The sequence below is a fragment of the Marmota flaviventris genome, chromosome 11 (assembly GCF_047511675.1).
Source record: "Marmota flaviventris isolate mMarFla1 chromosome 11, mMarFla1.hap1, whole genome shotgun sequence".
Classification (NCBI taxonomy): Eukaryota; Metazoa; Chordata; class Mammalia; order Rodentia; family Sciuridae; genus Marmota; species Marmota flaviventris.
The window spans coordinates 37,282,465-37,310,404 of record NC_092508.1 but is presented as its reverse complement, the minus strand read 5'-3'; the positions used below and the strand labels follow the sequence as shown (position 1 = coordinate 37,310,404).

At 37.1% G+C, this 27,940-nt stretch overlaps 1 protein-coding gene and 1 pseudogene across 1 annotated transcript in view; one reads left to right on the top strand and one right to left on the bottom strand.

The window, feature by feature from the left end:
* The window catches only part of Plcl1 (phospholipase C like 1 (inactive)), a 339,038-nt gene that overhangs the window by 96,193 nt on the left and 214,905 nt on the right, over window positions 1-27,940 (top strand). The gene's annotated exons all lie outside the window — the stretch shown is intronic.
* On the bottom strand, window positions 18,125-19,676 carry LOC114083714 (adaptin ear-binding coat-associated protein 1 pseudogene; annotated as a pseudogene).

Below are 27,940 nucleotides of genomic sequence, written 5' to 3'. Positions count from 1 at the left end.
ATAATTAGCTTAATTTACTATAGGTTGTTCCTTGTGGATGGTGAAAAATATAAACAATCCATCCACAAACTTTCACCTGCCTGTGAAGTGAGTGGGTGGGGAATTATCTCTGACCATGGCATACGATGAAAAGAGTTGCCATTCTTTTGTAAGAGGTTTGAAGATACTATGTTTTAATACCTCTCTCAGTTATCTCAAAATATTTTTCAAATTCCCATCCCAAACATAACTTCCCATGTCCTTTATTTCATATTTTGATTACTTCAATTCAATACCTTCCTATGTGACCTGCTGCCTCTTTTTCAGTGGTTCTAGTTTTGGTTGCACATTGGAATCCTCTGAGAGCTTTAAAAATATCAGTGCCTAGTCTATCTCATAAAGGTTTGTATTTGATTGGTCTGGAGTATAGCCTGGGCACACTAAAATCATGTTATAATTTAAAAATCTCTCCAGATGGTTCTAATGAGTAGCTAAGACTGAGAGCCACTGCTCTAGTACATGAAAGTCATCTTTTAATCTATTACCTGATGTAAGAGTTATATGACAGGGATAATGGATGGGACTTGGGGAGTGATCATATATTTAGCATGACAAAGAAGGATATATGTAAGATGTTGCATAGGTTTGGGGCTTGTACATGTACTTAGGGTGGACAAAGTTGCCATTTACCAACATAGCAAAAGTAGATGAGATGCTTAGAATAAAAAATAATAAATTAGTTTTAGATATGAAACTTTGAGCAACCTATGGGACATCCATTTGGAGAGTAGAATTATTAACAAATATTAGAGCTGACCAAAAATGGAATAGGGTTTTATTAATTTTTATTGCTGGAAATATTAGAGAATCCCTGATAGGATCTTATTAATTTTTGCTTAAATATTTCTAGCTATAGAGAATGAGTGATCATTCTCTCTTTGAGTGGTGAAAATAGTTCAGATGCTCTTCCTTATATTAACTTTGAATCTTCCTTGCATCTATCTTGTACCTGGTGATCCTCTCTCTGCCTTTGGAGCTCTTCATAACAAGTGCACTTTCTCTTCCAGGTGATGGTCTTCCAACTTCAGGAGGAATTCTTCCAAGAGTTCTTTTTCTTGGGCCCAAGGCCACCAAATACTCATTTCAATATGCTTTGGATGTTTTTTGACATATCTCCTTACCAAATCAGCTAAACATAAATGTTAATTCAATACGTTAAATTGGATTAATTGAAGGAATAAGCATTTCTTCATTTTATGACATTAAATATCCCAGCTTTAAAAAAAAGATGTATTTGCAGTGTAAAAGAGATGCTATTCATCTCTGAAATAATGTTTTTCTATATCATATTCAAATATTAGATTTAAAAATAGAAAATGTATGTAAAATATGTTATATTTTGTTGAATAAAAGATCCTTATAATTGTTTTAAGAATTATTTCACTGTGGACAAATACTTGAGTGCTTTGTTTCAAGAGTGAAGATATGGTCATTTAAAAGTTTGTAAAGTTGTACAGAGTATAGTTACTCACTCACTCAAGCAAACCAACCAACCAACCCCATGGAACAGGAGACATTTTCTGTTCTTCTTGCAGAAGATTTTATCTTCAAGGAAACTGAAATGGCATTCAGTTTCCCACTGCTTCTATTCTAGAAGGTATGCACACATTTGCATAACTGATCTCCCTTCACTTCCCTTGGAAACCGTTCTGAACTAGGAATTTGTTGTTTAGATCATGATTCATACGTCAGAGAAGAATTGGAGTCTCCTTTACGTACTTGGCAGAGCCAGTGCATGTTTCCATATATAGCTGGAGAAACCTTTCTTGCCCATTCTGCCTCGAGAGGATATTATTAAAAGTTCATTCCTGAGTTCTTTTTCTGCCAAGGAACAGCAGTGGGCACTAAAAATTCCTGCTTGTGCCAGCAGAGGACTGGCTGTGTGTCCTGAGAACTCTCCCTAGGTGCCCTGGGTCACTCCCTCTAAAGAACTCACACGTGCAGCTGTGGGGGGCAATTGTTCCTTCCTTCCTGGCTTGCTCCCTACTCATGGCCTGGGAAACCCCACTGGCTCTTTGCAAAGATGAATCAAGGCAGTGCCTAATTTCCTGGGTTGCAGCCAGAGGCTCTTCCTTCACTCTCCTAGGATAGGATCTGTTTACCTCAGAGTTCCCTCTCTGAGAGGGTATTTGGAATTTTGGATGGTGGCCTGGAATTTTGGAGAGTGGAGTTCTCTAGGGAAAAGTTGTGCTGTAGCAGTCAGCTCATAAAGTTTATACTGTCTGCCCTTTGATAAGGGTCATATGATGTAGTAAATGTTCTTTGGGAAAATGAGAAGTTCGATAGACCCTGAGTTCTGGTGTTACACATTCTGTGACCTTCAAGGGTCAATCTAGGGAAATAGGGAGGGAGTTTTCCTTGTCCCTTCCCTTTCTTCTCCATTTACTATGGTTCTTTCAAGCTCATCTCCAAGTAAGTGTGAGACAGATCTGTGTTAGAATCTTGGTTCTCCCTTGAGGTATAGAATTTTTGGTTAGGTTAATTTGCTTTTTTGGACTTGTTTTACTCTTCTGCAAAATGCGATTAACAATGCCTATTCCAGAGCTTTAGGTGAGAATTAAATGAAATTAGGTGGTTAATGTACATAAGGGAGCTAGCTGATTTTTCCCCCCAAAAGCAAGTGTTTTTAGTCAAAACAGCATGGAAATTCTAACCATTCATCTTTGGGTTCTATTCTGGTTCTCATTGCCAATTTAAGATGCCCAGGCATTTATTTATGTTCTGTAATCTTGGACTTCATCATTTGTAGAACTGTACTCTCCTCAAAGATTTAAGTGAACCATCTTGTCCTTCTCTGGCATCAATTAGTAGGCATTCAAGAAACATTAGTTCCCCTTCTCCAACCCAAGCCCTCCCTTCACCCCATCACTTTCTCAGAGACAATTGGTCCTTTTCTCCTTGCAGTTTTATTGTTTTTATTTATAAGTTCACCCCATACCTTATTCAACTCTGTTTCTCACTGCATGTCTGTCTCCTCTCCACATGATAGTCAGTTACTTGGAAGCAGAATTTTCTTTTATTCATCTCTGTGTTCCCAAAGGTTTTCCTATGTTGAACCAGATTCCTTAATTACCAGCAACCTGGAAAAATCTCCTTTTCCCCCACATCCCCCAGCCTTGAACTCCACATTTATTCAGAGTTCATTTTTTAAGCTGTATGCCCAACTCAGATATCTGTAATAAGTTACTGGAGAAGTAAATAGCTTTATATTTATGCAATGAAGTATTTGCTTTGAATTATGTTATGGTTTAGATATTAGATATTCCCCAAAGGCTCATGTGTGAAACGATGCAAGAAAATTTAGAGGTGAAATGATTGGGTTATGAGAATCTTAACCTACTCAGGATAGGTAGACTATGACTGGAAGAGGTGAGTCCTTGGAGGCGCACCTTTGGAGTAGATATTTTGTCCTTGGGATTTTGGAGCTCCCTCTCTGCTTCTTGGTGGCCATTTCCCTGACTGCTTTCCTCTGCCACACCCTTCCACCATGATGTTCTCCCTCACTTGAGCTCCAAGGAATGGAGACAACTGTCTATGGATTGATATCTCAGAAACTGTAAGCCCCCAAATAAACTGTTCCTTCTCTAATTGTTCTTGTCAGGCCCTTTGGCCACAGCAGTGAAAAACCTGGACTAAAACAAGGGATTTATATCAAAGTTCAATGACTTTGGATTTTCATGGTTTCTCTGTAAAGTTGCAAGAGAGAGAGAAGCTAGAATAAAGTTTATCCAGAAATGAAAACTTCACTTTTCAACACAAAATTAATGGACATGGTGTTCATGTAAAACAAACCAAGCCTATACACATTGTAAAATGAATTATAATTCAGAATGTGGATATCTTTGATACAACATACCTTATTCAAAATCCCCAAAGCAAATTGTGGTAATATTAATTCAATCATCTTTTAAAAATAGCTTAGCAATTTAGAAAAGATAAGTATTTAAGAGAATATCCAAAAGTCACATTTTCTTCAAGAAAAAAAAAATCACAACAAGGTGTACTTCAGAAATCATAAAGTTTTGAATACAAATTAGAACTGTGTGATATATATGAAGATCATCCATGGCTTCCAGGTGTTACGAGTATTAGATGGTAGACCACTCACTTCCCAGATGGCCACATGGCTCTCTACCTTACTTATCTGCTCATTTATCATCTTGGAAGAGAGTCCCTGTCACTTTCTATCCTTTTACATTGATGTAGCTTTCTTTATAGGACTCTTTAAGTACGACGTTATACCATAAGCTCCATGGAAGAAGGCAGGGTTTAGCTTCTTTGCCCAAAACAGTCTTTGGCACATAGTATGCTCTTTATAACAACCTGTCAAATGAATGAATACATACAAACAAATTTTGTGCTAATTATTAAAAAAAAAGAGGATTAGGCAGGATTTTGAAGTTCCTAATACTGTTAATCATCCTCTTTGTCTCCTTCAAGATGTTCTTTATTTAGAATCCTACTCAGTTTGTGTGGAATGCCTAATATGCTGACTCTAGTACCTGAATAGTTTTTTAGAGTATAATGTTGGCTAGAAAAACAGATCAAGAATTTTCAATAAAACAGTGAGCATTTGCTCCATGGCCTGTAACATAGCCTGTTACCTTTAGTCCCAGGTTTCAGTGTAGCTGCCCCTGAATCTCCTGTCAGAACATATGGAGAGAAGCATTTCAGGCCTTCTGGAATGCATTCCTTGCTTGCATGGGAATCTCTGAAGAGTTATGCTTTTAAAGAAATGAAAGGAGGTGTTATCACTGTGTCCATCATAACCCTATAGGGTTATTCCTAATACTGCACCCTTTAGACTCATCAAAAATACAAATAAGTCTCAGTATCAGATACTACTACAGGGAACACTGAAGGTATATTAACCTCTTTAGCTCTCACACAAATTGAAAGTTGAGGAAGAGGATGCTATTGTTTTTCTGAGTAGGCACAGAATATTAAAACCTTTTTCTTTTTTTGGACCTTCAGATTTTGGTTTGGGAAAGGTCTTTTGACTTCAGTAGCATAAGCAACTGTAACTGCATTTTAGCTAAAGAATAAGGAGTGAATCATTTTCCCTGCTGGGTGACTTCATGAATGTTTCTTCTGGAGGCAGAGGTAGCTTTTAGTTACTAGGCAAAAAAAAAATGCTTATGTGAAACAGTTGGAAGATATTCATGTATATGTTTAACATATTTGACACTCCATGCCAGTTTGCCAAGTTAGAGTTCAATACACTAATGAGGTTGCTAATTTTATTCTGCATCAATGATATTTAGCTGTTCAAAAGGCTGCTTCATTGTTAAAGCTTTCTTAGCAAGAAGGCAATTTCAATAAAAGCAGTCCGAAATACAAAAATGAAACACACACATGCGCATGCGTTGTGCACGCACACACACACACACACACACACAGAGTTTACAGGGGTGTGGTAAACTGACCTAAACCAATGTGTTACTGAGGGTTAATAGATTCTTTTTGATAGATAGCATTTACCAGTACTTGAAGCTAGGCAAATGTCATAGCTACTTTGCTTCACTACATGCCTTTACCAGGTTATGATATAATCAAGACTTGACCAAATTCCATCACATACACATTATATTTAGGTGTTTTTAGGTAAGCATTTATTAGACTTCTTTTATAAACTTGAGTAAATCTCAAGTAATCAGGTAAGAAATACTTTATTCATGTATTGCATAGACAGTTGGCCCAAGGCAGATAAGATAATAATATTTTAGGGGAGTCATTTTTACTCTTTACTAGAACCTTCCAAGCCTATGGCTAAATACACAATTATTTAGGGATAAGCCTTGGACCCCATGGTAGAGGCATATAAGGATGAGAAGTGTCTCTGTAATTTTTTAAACCAATTCCCCTATCTTGAATACTGTTAATTTTGCCAGTTAACAATCATTATTCTAATTAATAAGTCATTATTTTCATGAGAAAAAAACTCCCTCATTTCTAACATTCATTATGTAAAGCAGCAAAGCTTCTGGTCAGGACTATAAAGAGAGAGTTGAAGTATTTTCAGTAGCCACTGATAGTGTGGTCTTTCTGATTAAATGTTGGCTATTCATCTTGAGATGTGGATGCCTAACAAGGGTACCTGAAATACTTTAATGTAGTATAAGTTAATTTGTACTTTTGTGATGTTGAAGCATTTAGGAGTAAATCACATATATCATGATATATGGTATAAAGAAAAAGCAAAAAGTAAATAAAATTGAATATCTTATTAGTGAAAATACACAGATCCTATTTGTTTTTTGCATTATATTATGCTAAAACACTCAGCACATGAGTGTTTGAAATACTTATCAAATAAGAATCTAGTATCTCAGGGTTATTTATTAAATCAATTAATTCAATAAATACTTATTGAGTATCAACTGTGTGCAGGGGATACAGAAATGAAAGGTCACAATTTTTACCCTCAGTCCACTTTTACATAGGGCAGTTGCTGCATAACTGCAGAGGGCACTGTTCTTTACAAGTGAGTTGCAGGCCTGGAAGTGGCCTAAGGGAGCAACATGGTTGGCTGAGCAGACCTTGTTTTTTCCTCCTAAAGTAACCTGGAACATGATTCATGTTGTTGGAATTAAGAGTTGGATAAAGGAACATTTGTTTAAAACATTGTTAGGCACATGGTACTCTTCCTAGGAGCCAAAATACCATTTAGAGTTCCAGAGATTCTGAATTCTTGCTTTGGCAGCAGGCCCTAAGTAGCTTGTAGTTAGGTAAGAACAATCCCATCTTCCACATGAGATTGAATTGGTTAATAAAATTAGAGATCAAGAGGGTGTTTAGCCTTCAAGTAGTCTGCTTTGTTAAAAAAGAAATTGTTTGGAAACAATGATTCACCTGATTAAACCTGATTTCAAGGATCAACCAGTAAAAGAATAGCAGTGTCAACAATGCCAAACAAAGTGGCAGGATTTGTTTGTAAGCAATTCCCTTTTATAGGAAGCCAAGTCTAAATCTTATTTCCTATCCATATTTAAATGAGGAGTGAATTCAGAAGGAATTTGCATGTCAAGTGTAAAAGAAAGTCAGAAGATGCTCTTTCTAAGAACTCTGTGGATAAAGGGAGGTTTTAACTGAAACTCAAAATTTTACTTTCCAGGATGAGATTAAAAAAAAAAAAGTCCTTGTGCAGTTAGTTTATTGGTGCTGGGATTAGCAGGTGGAGATGACACATTCACAGCATAGCCCCAGAGGTGGCTAGCTCAGCCTCAATGAGGAGGTCAGACAGCCTGATGACAATATCCATCCCAATAGCATCCACCTCCAGGAGGCAATGATACTCTGCTTATATAAGATAAAGTGGTGGGGACATTGGGAGGTATTGAAGGTTCATTCTTTTACCAAGGATACTTCCTTAGGTATCTTAATTATGATTTCTAGAAACAGCAAAAGATTTTATTTTTTAGAAGATAATAGGATAAATGGCTAAATTAGCATCAGACAATATGTCAACTTCAGTTGTCACAGTTGAGAGTCTGGTGGGCATAGATCTGTGGCTGTTTGTGGTCAAATCCATGCTGGGACTTGGAGATGCTGAAACATTCTTTTGTCCTAACAATTATACCCTTGAGGCAAGGACTGCCTAGTTCTTCTCTGTATTTTATTTAGTAGCAGTACATTTTCAGAATTAAGAACATTATTTTGACCACTTCTACATTGGGAGACAAATGGTTGTTCCATTCCTATTTCATAGGTAGTGATGATTTTAAAAATAGTTTCCAAAAATGACTAATTCAGTGTCTCAAATGAAGTATTTTTAAGAACCAGGAAAGAATCTATGCTATTTATAGCTTTTTAGCCTTCTAGTTTCTAAGCAGTATAAATATTCCATGGGCTAAACATGGGCTAGTTTCATAATGTTATTGAAGTCTGAGGCTCTTCATTTAAAAACCAGGGGTGTTGATAATACCTACCTTTTAGGGTTGTCATGAGGAGTAAATGAAATGATTCATGCAATGCACTTATGCTTTATGGAACACGGTACTCAATACATATTAACATGATGATGATCATTATCATTATCACCCCTGCAATAACTTAGAGAGCAGGATGGGGGTAATATTTAAGAGTGCTGGCTTTTAGAGAAGGATGATTCAAACAATACTTGATACTGCCCAAAAGTAAGACTGAAGGGAAACTCAAAGATGGAATAGTACCCAGTAAAATAATTTATTCAAAGTGTTATTGCCTGTCTAAATAATGGGTAAAAAAGCTAAACAAACACCTCACTAAAGAAGATATTTGCCTACATAAGAAGACACACACACACACAATATCTCATATTGTATGCAAGAGAAAAATAAGCATAGAAAAGTTTCTCTACATCACTTGTCATCAGTGAGTTTCAAATTAAAATATTAAATGCCATAATCCATCTATTGGAATGGGAAGAGAGAATGCCCTGACAATACTACAATACCAATTGCTAGCCAGGATGCATAGCAACAGGAATTCCCATTCATTGCTGGTGGGAATGCAAAATAGTATAGGCACTTTGGAAGATGGCTTGGCAGTTTCTTACAAAGCTATAACCAGCAATTATACTCCTAGGTATTAACTAAATTGATTTGAAAACTTGAGTTCATGTAAAAACTGAATGTTTACAACAGTATTTTTTCATAATTACCAAAAATTTGAAGCAACCAAGATGAATAGATTAAAAATGCGGCACATCCATATAATAAAATATTATTCAGTGATAAAAAGAAATGAATTCTCAAGCTACAAAAAGATGTGAATGAATCTTAACTGCACATTTCTAAGTGAAAGGCTATATGCTGTGTTATTATAATTATAAAGTATTCTGGAAAAGGTAAAACTACAGTGACAGTAAAAACTATCATTGGCTGGTAGGGACATGAGGGAAGGGTTGACTAAATGAAGCACAGGGGATTTTTTCTAAGTGAATGAAACTATTTTGTATGAAGAATTGTGGATATATGATACTATGCCTTGTTAGAGTCCATACATTCTTTAGTACTAAGAGTGATACAATGCACATAAATTTAAAAATCACTTAGGAGGTTGGGGTGTTCAGGATTGAATACAGAAAGTGATGAAACAATATAACTGTATTACTTGTGTATAAAAATCACTGAAGGTAATGAGAGGAAAAGGTGCTGACCTAAATAATTTTGGAAATATGTGGAGTCCGAAAGACTAAAGGCAAAAGAAGAGACTGTATGTAAACACTGTACTCCAGTTAAAAAAATCATTTCACATAGGGATATAAACAATAATTTTGATATTACTATGCATGTATATTGAAATGGAATAATTCAGTAAATGAATGGCGGAATGTGGTAGCCTGGTTTCTTACAGTGGGAATGAGAGTTTACAGATAATCCAGGGGAGGGGGTTAGAATGATCCACATGATTTGGAGTTGGAGACATTAGTATGACTCATGTTTAGCTACTATCAACAGAAATGGATATGTTTGGAAATACTTATGGATATATGTCTGTACATGAGATATTGTATACTTATTTCCTTGCTCTCTTGATGAGAGAGCCTAGAAACAATGAGGCTCCATAGCATTTAGCACATCTTGTGCCCAGAACTTGGTTTCTAATGTCATGCTCTTAAAAAAAAAAAAAAGAATCAGAGCTCCTTAGAGAAATAGATAATTCTAAGACTATGCAGGCAATATACTAGATAGGTCTGTTTATCTTGTAGTGCTAGCAAGTAGGGAAGTGCTGTAAACAAAACAAAATCACAGCAGCATTAGCAGCAACAACAATAACAACAAAGAAAAACAAATCAACAATGATTGGGATTATATCTAAGAGACTCAGGGGCCAATTAAAAGAGCTCCCAGTGGCCTAAAATGGAACTATTTGGGCAACAAAATAAAGTAGTATTGGATTATAATCCCGAATATGAAATAAATATCCATGAGTACATGGGAAAGGGGTAAAAGTAACTTTACAGTATGGAAAACTTACCAAAATTAGACAGGTGATTAAGGCCAACATTAGTAATGGAAAGTCATTTGATGGCTATGTATTCTTGATCTGATGTGATAAAAATGGGACTTTTATCTCTGGAGTCTTCCCCTCAAAACCCATAATCCCAGTCTGATCATAAGAGAAACATCAAACGAATCTCAAGCAATATTCTACAAAATACTTGAATGGTACTCCTTAAAACTATCAAAGTCATCAAAAAAAGGAAAGTGTGAGAAAATATCACATCCAGAAGAACCTCTGGAGACATGTCAGCTAACTAATGTGGTATCCTGGATGGAATTCTGGAACAGAGAAAGGATATTAAGTAAAACCTAAGGAAACCTGAATAAAGAATGAATTTTAGTCCATTATAATGTACCACAATAATGGTTAATTAACTGTAAAAAATGTGTCATATGTGTAAAATGTTAACAGGGGAAACTGAATGTGAATTCTATAGGAACTCTCTGTATGTACTATCTTCCCAATTTTTCTATAATCTAAAACTGTTCTAAAAATTAAAGTTTATTATGGAAATAACAGTGTAGTTAAAATATAATTTCCAAAATGGTAAAAAATCATCGTCCACATGAAGATATTGAAATGTTTATAGTATTAAAAATTTTTGTTTAAATCATATTGAATGAACAAGGCAAATTCTATAAAAGGTTAAAGAATTCAAAGATCAACCACTTTTATAGATTAAGAATGCTGAAATGAATTTGCACATGGAGGTAAAATTAGCTTCTTTTACCTTGAGGAAGGCAAGTCAATTTAACCTCTACTAGTACTCACTCTATAGGACAGAGCTATTTGCATTGTAACCAGTTATATGCAATCTATAGAGCTGTAAAAATAACATCCACAGGATCCAAATCAGATACCAGAAGGGTATTTTCTAGGCAATGCACAATATTCTCCTGAAGCACAAAAATTTTCTGTAGCTCATTTATCTGTATACCATATGCTATAATGGTATTTCAATATAACTAAAACACATGGAGGTAGTTCTTAGAAACTCACCTTGCCAATTCTAATGTTTCTTTTGTCTTTGAAACTCCCATTTATTAACTTTATTATTGTCACTAGTTCTGCCCTGAGGTATTCTAGCTCTCTGCTTTCCATAGTAGGATTGCCTTTCTGACTCCTCCTGAAGTTAGGCATGACTGTGAAACTTGAACCAATGAAATGAGAGGATATGAATTAATGTTCCTTCTAGGATGAAGTTTTAAGGGTCATTGTGAGATTTGCCTCATTTTCTTTCTCTGCCTTCTTGAATGAGGAAATATGTGTCTAGATTGGAGCTTCTATGTGGCTGATTCTCTGAGTAACTATGGAGAAGAGAGCCCACTTTATATGACCTGTGCTGGACCTGTATGTAACATGAACAAGAAACACATTTATTTTGTTAAGTCCATGGAAGAAAAATGAAAAGTTGTTAAATCAGATTGCTTGGGTTTGAATCCTGGCTGCATCATTTACCAGAGACATTCTCAACCTCTCTGTGCTTTGATTTCCTTATCTAGAAAAATGAAGATAATAATAATGCTTATGACAGGATCGTTGTCTAATTAATTAAGATAATATATACCATTTCTTGGCACAAAGTCAACTAACAACTGGGTCCTTATTTTTCTGTTGGCTTTTTTGGCTCTGAACTCAATATTTCTCAGTGGTCCCTCGATTATGGTTTTGAATGTAATACATTAAGGGCAATGCTGTTTAAAATAATGCAGCTACTCCTACAAAGTAGTGCCACAGAGACAACTGTGTGATCCCATACTGTCTCAGAATGGTCCTTGGAAGACTCACTTATATCATCTTTCTTTCTAGTGCTTTTGATGTTGAGAGGTTTGTGAAACATGAGGAAACTGGCCACTACAATATAGTATGAGATGCTAAATCAGAGATAGGTAGGGGACAGAGTTCCTGAGGAAGACAAATTTCTTTCTTGGAATTGGAAATTGTTACTATTTCTTTTTGTTCCTGAAATAGAATCCTCTTCTTTTTTCTTAACCAAAAGGCTGCTTTATTTTACTATGACATTTCGTTAAGTGAAACAATTGAAATTAATGGAACAATTGCAAAATAGAGCAAGTATACAATAAAATATGAAAAAATCTCTAAGGTTGCTCATATAGGTTTTTGCTTATTCAAATTATTGCAGTTGTTAAGACAGTGTCTAGTGTAAAGAGACACACCTGCTATATAGGCTTGTGACTTGTAGGATATATATAGAACTCAGGGTGGAATAAATTGGCATATTTTCTGAAAATTTATTGCAGCTGTTTTCTAAAAGTGGGCAAATATTCAGCATTATTTGCAAGCCAATCTAATATTCTCCGCAAACCAAAGCACAAAAGCCCTTCATATTTTGATTTATGAGCAGTTTAATTTCCCAGCTCAATGAGAAAGGTTATGGAAATGAAATTGGAGGCCTATTTATGCCTTTAGTATCTAGTGAGTGTATTTCTTCTGAAAATCTTGTTTATATTAAAAAATAGCAAACCACTCAGGCAATTTCAGGCATCTTACCAGTTGTTGAGTATTGCTTATAATGGCATGGAACCTGTGAAATAGAAACAGGAGCACCTTTATTAATTAAGGTCTTTTTCAAAGTTTGGGGGTGAAAAATTGCTAGCTGTGGTAAGAATCTATGACTTGATTATAAATATTGATATGCAAAAAATGCACTTACATTTAATTTTGATATTTATAAGCTTTTAATAAAGACAAATTAAACAAATAAAAATCAAAGATATATAATAAAGTTTTAATAAATGAATAAGTATTTCTTTACCTTATGCTTGGAGAAACATACCTGTACTTACCCACTAAGACCTGTTTTCATTCCTTAATTCCTGTGCTTACCCCACTCTTCCCACCTCCTTACCTCTACCACGGTCTCTCTCCCACCTGAAATGCACTTCTTCAAGTTTAAGGTCCAAAAGAAACTGTATATCTTTCACAAAATATCCACTGATTTTTCTGGTCCATACTGATTGTCTTATCAGAATATTTACAAATCTTATAATTGGCATCTCACAATTTAACACTAGTTATGCAATCTCATGTGTCTTATGTTTCTACAATTTTTCCCTTTGCATTTGGGCTGTGTTATTTAAGGAAAGCACCCTAACCAGCAGAATTGTGGTCACAGAGAGAGACAAACATGATGAATTCTTCATGGCTGGGGAATTGAAAGCAGTTATATCACAAGACACAATCCTTTTTTCAGGCGAAACTTCATTGACATTGACCGAAGCTTTGATAGGATTCGCCTTTAGGTTTGAGTTAATTTGTATTGTAATAAATTCAAATAACAACAGTTATATAGTCCTTACTCTGACATATAATTCTTGCTCTGCCACATATTGTATTAAGTCTTTTACACATATTGCCCTATTTAACCCTCACAAATGCATGAGCAATGTTGTTATTATTGACACTTTTTCAGGAAACTGAAGTGCAGAGGACTGTAGTGATTTAAAGAAGTGAAGTCTCAGAGCTAGGACCTGCTCCAGAGCCTTGCTCTCAAGCACCCTGTAGGCCTGCCTGTCAGCTGGGCCAGGGAGCTGCCCAGTTAAACACCCTTTTCACCGTGAGAGTCATGAGTAGGAAGGTATTCATTGCATTCTGAGGACTTAAATGGTTGATTGAAAACTTGGAGACTGTATAGATTAAATATTTAGGGTTTCCATAATAATTAGGAAATAATTGAACATAGAATATATGATGGGAATACAGATTTCAACACTGGTTTTCATACCAATTTGTTGAATAAATTAGGCAGTCAGCCCATCATAAAATGTGGTTTGAAGGCTGGGACTATAGTGCAGTGGTAGAGTGCTTGCCTTGCAGGTGTGAAGCCCTTGATTTGATTCTCAGCACCACATAAAAATAAATAAACAAATAAAGATATTGTGTTCATCTACAACTAAAAAAAGTTTTTAAAAATGTGGTCTGATATTATAATTGTTTTCAAGATGGAAATAGTAACAAAAAGATTAAGAATAACTCTTGACTTAATGAAATTATGGCATTTGCTGGCAAATGGATGGAACTGAAGACTATCATGCTAAGTGAAATAATCCAATCCCCCCAAAACAAAGGCTGAATATTCTCTCTGATATGCAGATGCTTGTTCACAACAAAAGGGTGGGAGACAGAGATAATGTTAAATCACAATAAGAAGGGAAAAATAGAAGTCCACTGGATTAGACAAAGAGGGGTGAAGGCAAGGAAAAGAGGAAGGGAATAGGAAACACAGCACAATGAATTGGACATAACTTTCCTATGTTCTTATATGAATACATGACTAGTGTAACTTGACATCATATACAACCACAAAAATGGGAAGTTATACTTCATGTATGTATGATATATCAAAATGCATTCTATTATCATGTATAACCAAAAAGAAACAATAAAACGTTTTTAAAAAAGAAAACCTCTTGACTTGATGGTTTTTTTCTGAATAATGATGGTGATATAATTCTTAATAATCAACTTATCAATACATGCAGTTTTCCATAATGAAAATGTTAATAGTATTTAGAAACGGATATGTGCTTATTTGAGTGATAAGGTAAAAAATATGCAACAAATTATTCAGGGTTGCGGAGGATTTATTTATATACTATGGAAGTATGTTGGGAAAGTTTTAAAAATTGGATAGCTAGTTGGGGTGGTAACCCCCGTGACCAGGAAATCTGAATCACAAGTTTGAGGCCAGCCTCTGCAACTTGGCAAGACACTGTCCCCAAATAAAAATAAAAAGGACTTGGAATATATCTCAATGATAAAGCACCCTTGGGTTCAATCCCCAGTACCAAACAAATAAGTAAACAAACAATCAAACAAAAAACTAAAACTACAAACCCAAAAACATTTGGTTAGCTTCAAAAAAGAATCAGCTTGGGCTGGGGATGTGGCGCGCTCGTCTGGCATGTGTGCGGCCCAGGTTCGATTCTCAGCACCACATACAAACAAAGATATTGTGTCCGCCGATAACTAAAAAAATAAATATTAAAAAGAAATTCTCTCTCTCTCTCTCTCTCTTTAAAAAAAAAAAAGAATCAGCTTGAATTTTGGATGAGGTGGCTTAGTTAGTTCTAGCCCATGGATTGCTTAATCAGTCACTGATATTCAGCTTCTGGGAAGAAATTTCTTCTCAAGTGAGTGTAGTAAACTCTTAGATTTCCCTCACTTATAAATTTCAATATCTAGTACTTGGGAATAAATTTAAGGTCTGCAATGTGGTGATTTATAATTCTGTCAAATAATAAATATGACATTAAGAATGTAAGGCTCGTTTGTTTTAGCCACTCACAGCCAAAGGGAAATCCTGTACCCACATTTTCTAAAGTATGTACCTCCAAAAGCCCAAGGACATCTATCACAAATATTAACTGTCTACTAATTGTACTTTAACTACAGCTTTTCTTCACGTACTAGCTCACTCGCCCTCCTTTTTGTCATCTGAGACTCCTGTCAAACCTTCCCACACCTTTGTCATTGACATCTTCTCATTTTGATCTTTCTTTTAACTGATGGCCTGCTTTGTCTACATGTTTTTTAGTTCAATAATATTTAAAGTCACTCCCTTCCTAGCATATCTATCTTTTCTTCTAGAACACTGCTAATGTTGGACACTGCATATCTCCCAAATTGGGAGGGGCTATGGACCCTTAGGAGGAGAGGTTTTGTAAGAGGTCCTTAGATCATTGTGTTATGCCCTTGAAGGTAATTGTGAACCTTGGTTCCTTCCTTTTCCCTTTTGCTTTCTGGCGGATGATATGAGAGGTTGGTCTGCCTCGTGTTCTCTGCCATTGTCATTCAGCATCCCTACCAGAAAGTCCAAAACAATGGGTCCACCTAATCTTGGAGTGGACCTTCCAAAACTATAAGCACAAAATATGTCTTTACTCTTAATAAGTTAATTATCTCAGGTATTTTGTTTCAGGGACTGTAGCTAACAACTCCAAATGTATTCTGAATGAAGGTCCATCTTTCCTTCTATTCAAACTATTTTAACAGTTATGGCTTTCAATTTGCCTTGTATGGTCCTATTTTCCCTCTCATCCATATGTGTACTTACTATTCATGGCATGTCAGCAAATAACTTGTCAAACTTCAGGAGGCTTATTTTAAAAAAAAAAAAAACCTGTAAAGAATATATGAGTAGCTCCAGTAACAGGGCAGCAATGCTCTAGAGCTCCCAAACCATCCCTGTGGGAGAGGTGAGATCCTACAGTGGAAACTCAGAAATAGGTGGCAATATGGACAGAGAATGATGGAATGTGTTAGGCCTGGAATGAACCTGTTTGTGGATTTTGTATTGCCATTTTATTTCTCCTAAGCAAACTAAGAGATTTTTTGGTTTCCCTATCTTAGTCTGTTCTCTTAGAACCTTTCCATGTTATTCTTCATCTCTTTGTGTAATTTTCCCCCTATGTTGGCCTTTCATAGCCATTCACCCTTACATTTTTTGTTATAAGCTTTCAAACTCATATTATAATTTATTTGATACTTTAATAAATTGTCTCTTTAATTTAAATATATTCATTTGGAGTTTCCCTTTCTAATCATTAAATAAAAGCCCACTATCACTTGCCATAAATAGAAACAAGATGAAAACTAGTGATTCTACAGATTTTCTTTTTAGTGTTTTTTGTTGGAATTTTAAAATGTCCTGCCATGGCTCTGTAAGAATAGAGCTGCCTGGAAGGGGAGGCAATGAGAAACATGGACTCAAAGTTAGAAAAAGTTAAGAATGAAATCCAGGAGAAACAATATATTTTGAAACTAAACATAAGGATTTCCCTTCAGCCAGAATGTACATATCCAAATAGGTGCTAAGGGAAGAAATTATATCCTCCCATTTAATTCTCAAAATTGCCCATTAACAAACAAAATAGGTAGTGCCCGTTCATCTGAGGAGGCGAACTGTCTTCATAGCATTGTAAAAGGAATGGCAGGGCAGAGGAAAAGGAAAGTGATGGGAGAGCAACTTGCTTTTAAGATACCCTAGCTGGCAGGTGTCAAAATCTAAACAAAACCTTTCATAAGTAAAGCTGTGATTCTCCAACTTCCTTCATAAAATATATGTAATATCAGCTTTCTATTGAAGAGCTAGATGGATAGATTAAAAAAGAAATGTTCGTGGAAAGGGGTCATATACCCAGGCAGCAAGACAATGGGGATACTGAATGAGAGTTAAGTGCTTTTAACCTCTTTGTTCTATGGATCAGGTTTAAAACACTACTTTTCAAATTAGGTCAAATAAAGGGGTGAACAAATTAACGCTGTGTTTCAAATGTAGCAATGAGATGGAGCTTCAAGAAATTAAACACTTCTACAGAATAGGGCTTGGAAAGCACAGCCCCTTGAACTTCCTTCATTCCAGAAACATCCACTGTTCAAAGATATTGCACTATTCAATAAACACAACAGCAGTGGTGCCACCAATACAACTTTTCACAGGAAAAGAGGTGTAAACACACAGAGGGTGATGGAGGTGCACCTAGCGCTGGATGTTCATTGAATAAGACAACCCTGAAGGAGGCTATACAGAAGAGACCCAGGACATCCATCTTTCTCCAAACTTACCCTTATTAAAATTCTGAATTTGTAAACACTGAGGTTGGCCTTTCCATTTTTAGAGTCTCGGGTTAGTGGAAAAGAAAGTTTCAAGGCTTTGTCTTCCCTGAAATTGTTAAATAGGGTTTCACAAAGAGGGACACGAGGATCATGAGATGATTCTGAAATAAGTTCAAGAATTTAAAAGATGGAGAAAAAAATTACAGATTAGAGGTCATTTCTCCTCAAAAAGATACTGGTCTTTTGAACCCCGCATAGAAAGCCACAAGTATGGTAAGATCTACTGTTCTCCTGAATTGCTAATCACCAGGAAATAACAGATACTCTCTTGGCTGTATAGCAAGTAACGATATAGGAGAGTGACATAAATCTGCTTGAATATAATGGAAAAGCTATGAAAAAGATTGTACATTAATTTTGGTTTGGGGGAGGGAAGGGGTTTCTAAACTCCCTCACAGGTTAGTGCTCTCAATGTCGTTTTTATTCTTCAAGTCTGTCCTTGCTGTCTTGTCAATGCTATTCAAAACTGGACCCAGTTGGGTGGCTGTGGTGCCTGGTTTGGAACAGAGCTAGATTCAGTAGTAAAATCTCCCTACAATCCATTGCTTGCCGAAACTGAAGCTGGTGCTGGTGTTGTGACAGGTGCAGGAGAATCCAAATCCATGAGAACATCTGAATTATACCTTCATGGTTGGATTTTGGAATGGGTGGTGGGGTGACATGATTACTGATGGCAACTGAGGAAGATGGTGGCGGAATAGTGACTTTGCCTCCAGGAGGAGGAGAAAGTAAGCTTAGACCCCCAGCTCCTGCAGTCCTGGGCTTAAAACCACCTCCTTTCTTGATTGTAATGTCCCTGATACTCAATTTGGTGGTCTGTCCATCCTTGAAACCTAAAGCCAACTTGGGACGAGTGTCTGTTTCCTGAGATTCTTTAGAAATCTCAAGATTCCTGCTTTATCTACTTGAAGTAATCTTGTAAGGAGACATTAACATCAAAGGCATCTCCCAGATCTGTGAATCCAGTGCCAATGAACGCACTTCACCTAGTACCATTCCTGGATCCGAATTACAAAGTAGCAGCTAGAATCTGTCACTGTTTCCACAGCAATACCAGGATATTGCTCTACTGTACCTGGGCAAAGAGCTCTCCTGAAACTTTATTTTTGAGTTTGATATAGGCAATCTTCCCTTTTGGAGTGATTTGGAGACAACCAGTCCAATCAGGCAGCTCTAATTTCCAGTCAGATGTCCTGTTACTGTGGTTGGAACCCCCGGGTAGTTGCTGTAATCCAACTTCACAGACAGCATAGATTCCTACTCCAACTTGGCCGCCCTCTGGGATTCACTCCACATCTTAGTTTTTGTCCTATACACATACATTAGCAGTCTTATAAACACTCCAGAAGGAAGTGCCACCTCCTAGGTGACAAGGTACCATGTTCCTTAACAGCAGAGGAAGAAACTTCTACTCTTTCACTGTGTTTGGTGGCAAGAAAAGCTCTGTGATTCAGCTTTTCATTGCTGTGACCAAAATATCTGCCATACACAACCTAGAGGAGGAAATCACAGTTCCAGAGGTTTCTGTTTATGATTGGCAGGGTCCATTGCTTTTGGACCTGAGGTGAGAAAGAACATCATGGTAGAATGGCACAGCAGAGGAAGTCTGCTCAGTTCATCCAGCAGAAAGAGTGTGTGTGTGGGCTTTATATGGGGGGACAGGGATAAGATATAGAGTTCCCAAGGGTATGCTCAATGTCTCACTTGCTCCAGCCATGCCTCACCTGCTTACAGTTTCCACCAGCCCTTAGTGATCCATTCTGATTATTAACCCATCAAATGGATTAGTTCACTGATGAGGTGAGAACCCTCATGATCCAATCATTTCTTAAATATTCTACCTCTGGACATTGCTGCATCAGAGACCAAGCCTTTAACACATGAGACTTCGGAGGACATTCCAGATCCAAGCTGTAACAGCTCCCGTCTTCACTTGGCAGTGACTGCAGCTCTGTTATTAGTAGACCCAGCAGGGGTGGTCTGGCCCAGTTCTGTGACTCACAGTGACTCATTGGAATCCTCAGCAAAAACTCCTTACCCTTCTCTTTTCAGCTTTTAGGAGCTTCAGGAGGTTAGGTAGAGGGGATGTGAAGTGAATCAAATGAAGTGACACAGAAGTCTTTCTTCTTGTGCCTCTTCTATTTTTGTTTCTCTTTCTTTGGCTTGGATCATCTAATCTTTGCTCTTGAGGTTATAGTATCATGGAAAGGAAAAGAGAAAAGAAAGCCTAATATGCTTAAGAACAACCCATTTATTGTATTAAACATTGCCTAAGTTTGTTCTCCTGCCATTTGTTTCTCCTGTAGTACACAGATATCTCACTAGTGTTTAGTGGGAGGGAAGAGGAACTCGTTTTCATGGGGTAATTCTGAATGGAAGAGTGTGCAGTAATTTGTGCAAATTACAATTAGTCATATAACTTTCAAAATAAATACTAAAGCGCTGTAAAAAATATGGACAACCTACAAATAATTGAAGTAGTCTGAAGTGGAATATGTGTCATTTGGGATCTTTAAAATAGATCATACTTTAGTAAGAGAAGATAGTGGCGTTTTTAGCAGAGAAGACTTACCACATATCCCAGCCTCCCACTTTAAATAGATGCTTTTGAAAACAGCCAAGGAGAGTTTTCAGTTACTATATTGCTGTAAGAAATCACACAATTTTGGTCATTAGAAACACTATTTAAACAGATCTGTTCTTCACACAATAGAATACATGCAAATGCTGATTGAACTCAACCTCAGATGTTTGGCAGTCAAGCTTTTTGGTGAAACATCTTGAGAGAAAGATGTTTGGGTTCTTTTACATTTGATGACTTTATGTGAGAATTAAGGGGTCAAAAACAATGAAATAACAGACTTGTTTTTCTTAAAAGTTTATTGTGTAACGAGACCTCATTTTCCTACTATGTTTTATACTTTGATACATTTCATTTCTTTGTAAGTTTAGGAAAAATGATATATGTTCACAGATATTAATCTAATTTTCACTTTATAGCTGCCAGTGGCTAGGCTTATTGAGCTACAAAGGACAAATGGTGAGGTGGAATTATAATACAGCAGTTTATTGGTTTTTTGGGGAGCCCTCTTGCTCCTACCAGACACATCTTGGGGGGAAAGGGATGTTTGTAGTTTTATTAATCACATTTTTAACTCATGAAAATTTCCACATAAAGGAGAAAGAGACCAGCAGCCATCAAAGTTCTTGCTGTCTGGGAATAGTTTATTTGGTTTATTGTACCTTTGATTATCTCCTTTTTTCCCTATAGTCTATTGAAGGATCAGAAAGCTACTTTTTACAACATTCATGTTGCATTCTGCACCAGTGTTCTGAATGAGCCCTTGCTGTGGAGAGCAGGCTCAGAAGAGAGGGCTCAGCTGGAAGATGGCAGGAAAGGTAAATGAGGGGTTTGGCCAAGTCACATTTTCTGAGTTTACTCTCTTAAATTTCACATGGGTTAATTCTGGCTGAAATGAAAATAAAGCCACTATGACAGGTAAAGGGGCTGGGAGATATCTCAGAAGGAAAGACAGAACCTTTGGTGTCTTTTTGCAGGCGCTAAGCCTGGGCTCCCTTTGTCCCTACAGACATGCTTAGATCTGGTGGAAGTCAAACTTACACTCTTCCCCATTGCTTCACCACCTCAAGCAGCATTCTGGAGTAGTTGCTCTAATTTGTATAATATTGTACTGTGGTGATATTTCAGGATTTTTTATTTTTTAAAGGATAAAGTCATTGACCTGGAGAATTATTAGGAGGCTCAGCTGTTGCTATATGCAGCAACAACATAATAGGCGGTCTGCACTGAATGGCCCTCAGTTGAGTTACTCATTTCTCCATCCACATCTCACTCATTCTTTTCCTGTTCATGGCAGAAGCTACCAATACTTTTTCACAAATAGTCCTGGTAGGGTTTCTGTCCTCCTGTTCAGAGAGGGCCTTATTGAGTGTGCGTGATTTGGTGAGGAGCATTTGGAAAGACCTCTTGCCTTCCACCAACCAAGTAACCAAGTAATCTTCATTTCTGTATTCCCAGAATTAAATTCAATGTGAAGTATAAAGTATTATGAAAAAATATTCTTTGAATGTTTTCATTACTACACAGATTGGTTGAATCTGAAAGAGGAAATGGAAAGGCTAAATATGTTAGAGAGGAAGTTGTTGAAACTGGAGGGTTATGATCATTTTATGTACTTTACTCATGTATTCTTAAGGATAGAGTATCAAACAACATGCATAGATCAGAAGTGGGCTATTTCAAAATAAATTATTTTGAATAGGAACTGAGTAAGACATGAGGTGACTTAAGGACCCAAAGAATCACCACTTTTTCTCTTTTAGGCTTCTGTTATCCTACTCACACTTTTTGTCTTGGGCCATTGTTATTCATTTTGGTTGCAGGGCCCTCTGATAACCATTCTGTAGGGCTGCCATCTCACAAAGTATGGCCAGTTTCAGTGCTTTGCTTTTCTGGAATGAGGTTATACTTAGAAGCTTGGGAATTTTTTTTTTCAGCTTGTGATGGTTTATGAATTGCAAGCTAGAATCTGTCTTTTATGCAACAGTGGATAATATCTTTAGTTTTTTTCCTGTTGCTATAACAAAATACCTGGGACTAGATAATTTATAAAGAATAGAAGTTTCTTAGCCAGGCATGGTGATGCACACCTATAATCCTCCTATCTCAGGAGGCTGAGATAGGAGGATCACGAGTTCAAAGCCAGCCTCAGCAATGGCAAAGTGCTAAACAACTCAGTGAGACCCTATCTCTAAATAAAATACAAAATATGGATGGGGATGTGGCTCAGTGATTAAGTGCCTCTGAGTTTATTCTCTGGTACCATAAAACAAAACAAAACAAAACAAAACAACAACAACAACAATAAAACAACCCCCCCCAACAATAGAAGTTTCTTTATCTCATGGTTCTGGAAGCTGGGAAGTACAAGAATGTGGTACCAGCATCCAGTGAGTAACTTTTTGCTTCATTATAACATGGTAGAGTGTATCACACGGGGCAGAATTTGGGCCTCTTTATTGTCTTATAAAGCCACTAATGCCAGAATGTGAGGTCCCACCTTCATGACCTTATGTAATTCTAATTGCCTCTTGGAGGCCCCACCTCCTAATACCACTAACATATGTCTGGGGACTAAGTTTCCAACACTTGGAATTTTGGCAGACACATTGTAATCATGGCACACAGTTATTCCCCATTTCTAAGAACCTATGCTTTCTTGATAACTAAATTTTCTTGCCTGTGTGTAGAAAAGTGTTTCAAGTTAGTTCATTTCAAACGCTAATCCTTAGCATCCTGCTATGAGCAAGACATTATTCTTGTGTAGTGAAGTTTCAAAGGTGATCGGGCTGTTGCTTCAAGTTAATATTAAAGTGAGGTTTGGGAGATGGGGTTCAGGATGGTGAAGAAACAGAAGAACATTTTGAGTATTTCACTGTGAGCATTTTAAGGGAAGGAAGATATCAAATAGGGAGATATCCTAATTCACTCAGGTCTTATGGTTTTGTTTTTTCCTTCTCTTCCTTTGGTGAGTATGTTAGTCATCACTATGACTAAAAACAAATTAGAGGAGCAAAAGTTTCCTGATTTCAAAGGTTCAGTCCATGTTGGTTCAGCCAACTTCATTGCTCTGGGCCCAAGATAAGGTCAAGGGTAGTGTTAGATCACCTGCTCAGCGCATGGTGATCAGGAAGCAGAGAAAGAGAGAGGTGAAGTGGCTGTAGGGAAGGTGAACCCTTTTAGGGCATGCCAACAAAGGCCTACCTCCTCCCGCCACTCCCCATCTGCCTACAGTTACTATTAAGTTAGTCCATTCAAAATGATTAGGTTACAACTCTCTTAATCCAACCATTTCACATTTAAAGATTTCTACATTAACACAGGAGCTTTGGGAAGATACCTCATATCAGATTATAGTATTTTGCTCCTGGTCCCCCAAAGTTCATGTCCATCTCACAATGCAGAATGCATTTAGTCCATCTTTAAGAACCTTATAGTCTTAGCAGTTCTAGCAGTGCCCCAAAATCCAACTCTAAAGTCTCCTCTGAGGCTCAAGACAAATTCTTGGCTGTGAGCCCCTGTAAAAATCAAAAGTAAGTTACATACATCCAATATATAATGGCATAGAGTAAACATTCCTAATCCAAAAGGGAGGAATATAGGAATGGAAAAAAGGGATGGGACCAAAACAAGAACTAAACCTGATTGGGCAAACAAGTTCTGTAGTTCCACATCTGGAATCTAGGATATATGGCAGTGAGATAGGCTCTCCAAAGAACTCAGGCAGTCCCACCCCTTTGGTCTTGTTGTTTATAGCGCTCATGGTCTCTTAGTCTGTCTCTTTCTGCAACTTTCCTCAGCAGACAGTCCACATTCTGACACCTCTATTCCAGCTTTGAATTCACCACCATAACTTCATACATTGCCTTATCAGGGCAACCCACAGAGATTCTGACCCTGTTACACTTTGCTTGGCTTCCCAGGCATTCCTTTGAAATCTTGTTAGAAGCCTTCATGATCCTCTAACTCTCACATCTTGCATTCCTGCAAAATGAATTCCATATGTACAATGCTAAGGTTTGTTGCCAGCTTGTGTAGTAGCTGGCCCACCTGGGACCATGGTTGCAGCAATTTTTGAGTACCTGGGTGGCTGAGCATAGTGAAACAACTTCAGAGCCTCTGCTATGTGAGCAGAATCTCCCCCACCCCATGAATTCTTAAAGAAGTTTTCCATTCTACACCCTAAGCCTCTAATGAGTGTGACCTTGCAAATTCTTGAGATGCCCTTAAACTATCTTTCCTATTGTCTCTGTGCAAAGTACTCAGCTTCTCTTTAGTGGTGGTTGTCTCTTCAACAACCATATCTTCTTTTGCCTCAATTTTAGATGTACTTTTCTGGCCAAATTCCAAGTTTAAAATCCTTCAGCTCTGCTTTCTGCTCCTGATTCTTACAGTAAACCTGGCTATAAGCTGCTAGCAAAATTCCTACCACTGCCTGAATGCTATTTTAAATTCAACCTTACACAAAGTTTCAGGACATGGGGACTTTGTGTAAGGTTGAATTTAAGTTCTTTGTGCCAGAATGTAACATGAATAACCTCTAGTTCAATTTCCCAGCAGAATTCTCATTTTCATTTGAAACCTCATTAGCACATTCTTTATTTGTATACATACCATTGGCATGCTGGTCTTCTGAACTCCCACTAGAAACACCCATGAAATTTTGCTTCCAACATTCTATCCTGTATGTCTGAACTTTTACAAACCCCTCCCAGTCAGTTCCTAAAGCTTCTGAACCACTTGGTCAGGGCAGTCACAGCAAGACCAGCATTCCTGGTACCAATTTCTGTGTTAGTTTTTTGTTGTTATGACCAAAATACCTGAAAAGAACAGCTTAGAGGAGGAAAAGTTCATTTTGGCTCATGGTTCCTGAATTTCAGCCCATGGTTGGCCAACTCCATTGCTCTGGGCTCCAAGTGAGGCAGAACATCATGTTGGAAATGTGGTGGTAGAGGAAAGCTGCTCATCTCAAGATAGCCAGGGAGCAGAGAGAGGGGGATGAGATTACAGGGAAGGTGAACCCTTCTAGAATATGTCCCCCATGACCCACCTTCTCCAACCATGACACACCTCCCTATAGTTATCACCTACTTTGTCCACTCAAACTCATTAGGTTACCATTCTCACATCTGATCATTTCACCTATGAATATTTCACCTCTGAATATTCATAGACTAACACAGGAACTTTTGGGGCACACCTCATATTCAAGCCATAGTAGTGAGGTTTAGGATCAATCTATAAAAAGTGAGAACTTAATGACGAAAATATTTTAAAGTATCTGCCCCTAGAAACAAAAAACATATGAGTGGGGTAGTTACTGGAGCCTTTTAAAAAGGTTTGACTTAGACTTAAGAATATGGAAAGAGAACTAAAATTTCAGTGAATGGGGTGGACACCATTTTCTGGGTGATTCTTAATTCTTGAGTATCTAATTATCCAGTTGGAGAATTATTTGTTACCCTCTTTTACTCCTCGTTTTCTCTCTGCTTTCCTCTGATCTTTGTATCATTTCTATGTATTAATTCCCTCCATAGCTGATAGTAAAGAAAAGAAAAAGACTAATAGATTCATTGCACGTATTCAGAAAGGCGGTTGAGGAAAATTTGTGATATTTAGGCAAAATGAGAGTAATTGGTGAATTGGCTATTTGTTCTAGTCCATTATCATCAGGGGTAATTGAGAGCTAATGGAAGTTCATGGAGCTAGGCAGCTGCAAGACTTGAGATAAAATAAGATATTTATTGAGGGGGGGCTGGAGTTGTGACTATGTGGTAGAGGGCTTGACTAGCATGTGCAAGGCGCTGGGTTCAATTCTCAGCACCACATAAAAATAAATGTATTGTGTCCAACTACAACTTAAAAAATATTTTTAAAAAAGATGTTTATTGAGGTTGGTAGGAAGTTTCTTGATGTAATACAGTTTGGAGTTTGCTCTTCTTTTATATATTGTCCTGAGTGAGACACTCTATTATATGATTATTTTGTAAAGTCTTCCTTTATGCTTTACTATGTATTTTGGGGGGTATAGTATTTAAATTTCTGAGCCTAAAATAAATTTCCTGGAAGAGTAATCTAGATTAAAAATGATTATAGCTATAGTAATACATGGTATGAGATGCTTCCAGAAATCCATAAGGCAAATATTAGAGCATTTTGGTTCAACACACTCAACTCTAATGTATCTCAACCAATTAGAGTTTATGGTGATTGTCATTCAATATTAGCAGCTCTAGTTAAACAATGAGTACATTAAAAGGAGTATATTTATGGTTCCTTGTCTTATCTCAAAAAAAATGGTTTGCCAGTAAATAATTTTTTTTGGGGGGGGAGGGGGTTAGACTCCCTTCTTGGCTGTAAATGGGCAGGAAGTTGTCTTCCAAAGAAGTTCTTTCTTCAACTAATTTTTAAAGTTGTGTGAGCAGGAAATAATATCTAACATCATAAAATATCTAGTGAATGACCAAATCTACACTCAGTTTGTGGAAGTTTACAAATGTGTGGCTGCAGTGGTAGTGTCCATTAGTACTGAGAAGGAAATAACTGATCACTGTTTGTGCTTTGACTTTGCAAATGCACCACAACCACAACCACACACCTTTCCCGTAACTGTAGCTACCACACCAGGAGGCTTCTTTTTTCCCCCTCATATTCAAAAACACTATTATGATTGATACTATTTGAATGATGTGCTTTTAGATAAGAGAATCACAAGTTCAAAATCTGTTCTCTGGAGGCAACTTTTTTATTAAGGTATAGTTGGCAAAAAAATGTATATATTTATGGTACACAGCATGTTTTTATATCTGTATACGTTATGGTATGATTAATTCAAGCTCATTAATGTATCCTTTACCTTGTATACTTAGAATTTTTTGTTGTGAGAACATGAAGTACTCTGTTAGCAGTTTTCAAGTATATAATATGTTATTAACTACAGGCTGAACAATAGATCTCTTTAACTTATTTATCCTGTCCAACTGAATTTTCACCCTTTGACAAACATATCTCTGGCAACCACCATTCTACTCTGTGCTTCTACAAGTTAGATTTTTCAGATTCCACATGCCAGTGAAATCCTGCAGCATTTTTCTTTCTGTGCCTGGCTTATTTCACCTGACATAAGGATATGTTCTGTAGATATATCTGTATGGTTGCAAATGACAGGATTTCCTTTTTTTTCCTAGTCGGAGTAGTATTCCATTCTCTTTGTGTATGTGCATGTGTTGGGGGGGTCTTCTTCCATTCATCCATTGATGGGTACTTACATTGGCTCCATATTTTGGGTATTGTGAAAATGTTGCAGTTAACATGGAATTGTAGATATGTATGTTTGATATAATGATTTCATTTTTTTGGGATATATACCCAGAAGTAGAATTGCTTGTTCATATGGTCCTTCTATTTTTAATTTTTTGAGAGAATTCCACACTGTTTTCCATAATGGAAATTCCTACCAACAGTGAACAGGTTTCTTCACATTTCCATCAATCCTTATTGCTATAGCTTGGATCTTGAATGTCCCATGTGTTGAAGGTATAGGTCTCAGCCTGAGGTGCTACTGGGAGATGGTGGAGCCTTTAGGAGGTGGCATCCAGTGGAAGAAAGTTAGGTTATTGGAAGCAAGCCCTTAAGAGGGATATTAGGACCCTGGCATCTCCTCTTCTTTTTTCTTTGCTTCCTGGCTACCATGGG